This window comes from Varroa jacobsoni, unplaced genomic scaffold (genome assembly GCF_002532875.2).
Source record: "Varroa jacobsoni isolate VJ856 unplaced genomic scaffold, vjacob_1.0 contig05168, whole genome shotgun sequence".
In the NCBI taxonomy this organism is placed as follows: Eukaryota; Metazoa; Arthropoda; class Arachnida; order Mesostigmata; family Varroidae; genus Varroa; species Varroa jacobsoni.
This window is the reverse complement of record NW_019215473.1, coordinates 6,648-11,863: the sequence shown is the minus strand read 5'-3', so window position 1 is coordinate 11,863 and position 5,216 is coordinate 6,648. Positions and strand designations below refer to the sequence as shown.

The window sequence follows — 5,216 nt, the reverse complement described above, 5'->3', positions numbered from 1 at the left end:
ACAATATATATATATATATATATATATATATGGTTATAGGGGTATACATTTAGCAAGCTTTCTCTACCGTGATAACACTCAAAAGAAGAAGAAATATAGGTAACTTTCAGTATCTATGATCTTCTTCCTCCATTTAGAAACAGGAAAAATTCTACTATTTAACGAACCCCAGTAGCTACACGTACATGAAACTAAGCCTTGATGTTTCTATGCGTGAGCACTCGTGCTTCCTGCCTACAACGTCTTTTCTACTGACACCGGTAGGCTTGCAACTTCAGTAAATGATTGATTACGCTATTTCGCTGTATTTGTCTTTTTACCGAGATACTATGGCCTCCGCAATGCTACTGTGTATCATCATTTATTGTTTCTCGTATCGGTCGTCATAAGTTACACAGAGATATCAACACTGGAGTCTGCAACACAAGTTAATCTCATCGAGTTACCAATTTGGCCACGCTTGTCGGGCGGGGTGTCCTCATCCCGTGCCCATTATTACCTGAGTAGCTAGTAGGTTCGACTTCACGTCGCGCTAGACTTAAAAGGGCACTAACAAACCACGCAATTCCTCGCTTCGAAAGCTGTCGAAGACGTTCTGCATAAGCACATGGTCACAGGCTCACACACGTGGGCTTTCCGTCGTCCTGTAGTGTATCATTACATAGGATCAGTTGACGTGTTGATCGCGGCCATCCACACTGGCCCATCAGGGTGGATGCTATACGGAAGTAGCTTGAAAAATAACATTCCATTACGCAAACCGCCCCCGGAATCTCCATGGCATCAGCAGAACAATCCATTATTTTGCCAGCTTAGAAACTACGGTCTGGAAAGCGTTGTACTCTACAAAAAAAATCACCCTCCTTTATAACCATGAAAATTAATTGCGCATGTATATTAGCACGAATGTTGTAATGGAAACAGCTTCAGTTATTCTTTTACTTTCCTTTGTATCTTCCTATAGAAACCTGCGTGTGGTCATCAAGTGCTTAAAGGAGTAATTAAAAAGACTTTGTTGTTCGTTTACTAGCGTGGAATAATAAAATCATGGATGTTACCTATGTGTTGGCTATATCAAATCCCTATTTTGACGTAACTTTCTGTGATTGTCGCTGTATAAATTGCGTTTCAAACTCGTATGTGTCTATTGTACACCAAAAAGATTATTACTTCGATCGACACGTTCGTAGACTGCTTCTAACATAAGAACTGATTGTTTGAGCTAGTGAGGTACCTTCTTCGTTGCATAGACGCGCATACAGATGCTAAAGCGAGAAGGACGAGCACCATCTCTCAGATCCATGCCATTCCCTTTCGTGTTGTCGTTCACTAACTTAGCATCGCGACTACACCTATGATTTTATGAATTCGTCCTGCACAAGAGTTATCCGCTAGATTTTTAATAGACTTTCACATGTATGTGGCCTTCGACCAGGTAGCACACCAACGATATACCAACTGCGGCTTCCAGGAGAAGTTTTGCTTTGAATTGTTACAGACTGATGCGCAGCCGTCATTGACGAATGCATTTAAAATTCTCGATGTTCTGGAAATGGCATACACATCGCGAAGGCCACCAAAATTCAAAACAACGCTTGTCCTTGACAGGTCGATAAAATAAAGCTACATTAGAATACTCAAGCAGGTACACAAGGAAACACAACGACTTCCGCTGTAGTAACCAGGAGACATTTCGTTGCACTATAGGAGAACACCTTATTATCTCTGTGCATTATTGGTAGAGCGCTTTTCAAATGAACCTTAACAGAGAAACAATGATTCTGAAATTGCATAAAGACATAGGACATGGAAACTTCTGTTCTAGCCACTATTTCCTAAGCTAGTTACACTGGCTCTTATTCGCTGTCGGCCACGCCTCTAAAAAAGGTCAGACATTTTTATGAGTCATTGACTTACTATACTAGTGTCCGGCTGCTGGCCGTTCTTGGAATATCATCTTCATAATGTAATACGTTGAACGGACGTTATCTTATGCGCAATATCCGGTTGTCGTTGTACGTACAGCAGATAGGAGCATATCATATCATATCACAGAATCATTTCTTCGCGTCTCGTGTCGTATAACAATGAGATGGATATCCAAGTGTCGTACTACGAGAACTGGGTCTGTCAGCGTGTCCGTTTATATTAGCATGTACGGTATATGATCGTGTCTTTATTTTGCTTTAGGTCTGAATACCAGACAAAATATATAGTCTGTCATAGTTCTAATACATATTGATCTGAACGGACAATGGAGGAATGACACCACTGCCTATATCCTTGATATGATGCTTCTTAGGACGATGAACGTTTTAGGCCGCTCAAGGCTGTTCGATGTGTGGTGGTGTAAACCTATCTGATGGAAAAATATAGTTTGCTGGCATATATAGCGGGCCAAATGTATTCAGTCTAAATCCCTTATGTTGCATCAAACATGAGTTTGCTTACAACACGACCCATTTGTTTTCTGTCAAAGTGTGGCAGTACTAGGAATCATTAAATGAAAAGTTTAGCACAAGCGTTTACCTACCCACGGAATAATAAAAACGGAACGTACATTACGAAGATGATGTTATCTTTAGCTAGTGCATAATTAGTATTCCCTGCCCCGTTGAGGAGAAATTTTAAACCGTTTTGTTAGTCCTTACGTAAGTGCTTTGGTGTCAGGGCGAGTTTCACCGGCATTTTAAGGCTGTGTGGAAGGACAGCGACGGTGAGTTTGCCTGCGGCGAGGCCTTTGAGCAAATCGCGTTACGCTTCATGACAAGCCTTTCAACACTGGGTAGAACTATTATAATTGTGTCGGTCGATGACGTCGACGCTTTCATTTTGGGCGACTATGCTGCAAATTGACGAAGGCGCTTCCTGATAATTCTCCCTTAGTCGTCGGTCAACTGAAAGCGAAAAGTTATCTAACAAAAATCGATGAGTACATCCTAATTGATGTATTTGTTTACGTTAGATAGATCTTGATAATTTGATTAAATCTGTGCATGGATGTGAAGCGATTTTTTGACGTTTTACGTTGCGCGCATCGGGTTGCTTTCATTGTTTATCAGAGATAAGACGCACGATTCCATTCGAAACTGTGTTATTATACCACAATTTCTCTGTAGCGACCTGAAACATCACTGGCGAACTTTCATTTCATTTTACAGAACAACAGTAAACACAAGTACATAACAAAGGAACGTAAAAACATAAAAAAAAATTCATTACCTACGAGAAAATGGATTTTTTATAAACCCACCAAAGTGCTAGGCCATTAAAAGAAGAAAAAACGTAAGAGGGTCAAGCCAGTTAGTACCTTTTATTTGCCCTTTAGTTCGGCTTCCCTGAGAACGCAGAAGCACCACCGGTGTTAGGACCTCAACTCTAGGACAACAACTAGGACACATTCCCAGGTCATGGCAGCCAACGTTACAATGGCATTACTTATTGTTAGGTATACTTGTGCAAAATCGTTTACCTTTTAAAAATCAGCCAGACGCACTAAGCTGGTATTTTACGACTGCATTCTGGCTGATTCGAACTTAATACAATTCTTGGAAGCGACTCGTCTATGAACATGAAAACGACCTAATTGAGATTAGTGAACATTAATTTATCTCAAGTCGTGATGTAATTCAGCTCGTCGGTATGTTTCGATTGTCGTAACTGGCTTATCTCATGATTTAATTGGTCGTATCCGACGTCCGGAAACGCGTTTACGGAACCAGACTTCAAACCATACGAAACGATATATGTATACCTCAGTTACGGACGGTCGCTTTGCCTTTGGTTGGTGAGAGATCGAACTCAACTGCCAGCTGAATTTTATCATTTCCATCATTTACAAGAGACGTTTACCGAACTCACGAAACTCCTCAGGACTCCTTGCTGCCTTTGTTGGTTCTTTGCATGACGCTTTTCGTTATCTGGTTGAAAGCAACTTGTTTTGAATTTGCACGCACAGTTTCAGCTGCCCCGAACTCCTCTTGATGACGCTCACAAAAGCAGTATGACTGTATGCACGTGTAGAATCTATTCTCTGATGGTCCCCTTAAGGTTTTCTAATAGAAAAGAAGTACCTATTTTGACAAAGCGTATGAAAGTTGATTTTTAGGATATCAGCAGTCGGTAGTATAAAAAAAAAAGAGTGAAAATTATCATCAATTAAGTCGCTCTAAGAGCGTTAAAAATTGCATGAGTTCCTCTGCGTTTTCCACCACCACCACTTATATTGTAACAAACAGTTGATTATATGCTTCCGTTCTATCTCTGCGTATACACCGTAAAGTATGGGACTCTGTAGCCGCTGAATGTTGAAATTGACGAGCATTGGTTCAAAAGCTTTTCACACTATTTTTGCATGAAAACGCTTTTAGCGAAATCATACAAGTCATACGAAATCATCTGGCGCACCCCCTAGGATTAGGCCCAAGCATAAAAGCTTCGTTACCTAAATAGTCGACGATCGAGACGATTGAGTTGTCTATAACGGCGTACATTTCACTACTTCGAAAATTTACACAGTTCAACAATCATTTTTTTCTGTTTGCTGAGAAACACTTCGAGTGTCGATAAGTTTTTTGCGATTGTGGAATTGAGATGGATTTTTCAGCAGCATTTTGTCGAATGCTACTCTTTAAAAAAAACAGTAGCGATCGCTCACTTCAACGATGTCGCAAAAGCCCAATGCAGCATAGCGGGGGCTCACGAAACTAGCTCGTATATATAGCTATATATACGAGCAGTGGTCGGCTCGGATTTTGGCTGTCGTGTGACAAACAAATTCAATGACAAGCCATTGGCGGAAGTGTTTAGTACGTTAGAACAGAACGAAATATTAGAAATGTCTCTGTAGGTTGCTTGCGTTCATCCTACTCAGACAGTTTCGTACTACGAGTACTTTACACTCGTAAAGTATTTAAGCAATATGGCCTATTTGGTGACAATTATGGCATAACTTTTCAGGTGTTTAGCAGCGTGCACGCTGTGGTAATAGTAAATCAGGTTCAAGGCTCGTTCTTTATTTAGCTACTAACTACCTTCTAAGTTGTTTTCCAGTGACGAGCCTTCATTTCACACAGAGTGACACCTTCCTTTAAGATAGCAATGGCTACATCAATTTCAAAATCATACGAAACACTCAATCAGATCAGCCGGTCACTCTCAACAATGTTAAAACAAAAATGTATTTCCTAGATCCCGTTATTTTTTTAGTTAATTTA

General features: G+C 40.4%; 1 long non-coding RNA gene across 1 annotated transcript; it reads right to left on the bottom strand.

The window, feature by feature from the left end:
• Positions 1 to 2,600: 2,600 nt before the first annotated feature.
• LOC147751761 (uncharacterized) lies at positions 2,601 to 4,466 on the bottom strand. The gene is made up of 3 exons (XR_015315967.1): positions 4,445 to 4,466; positions 3,311 to 4,073; positions 2,601 to 2,915 (listed from the first exon to the last, which is right to left on the bottom strand). It is a non-coding gene; the product is annotated as an uncharacterized LOC147751761 (long non-coding RNA).
• Positions 4,467 to 5,216: the final 750 nt, after the last annotated feature.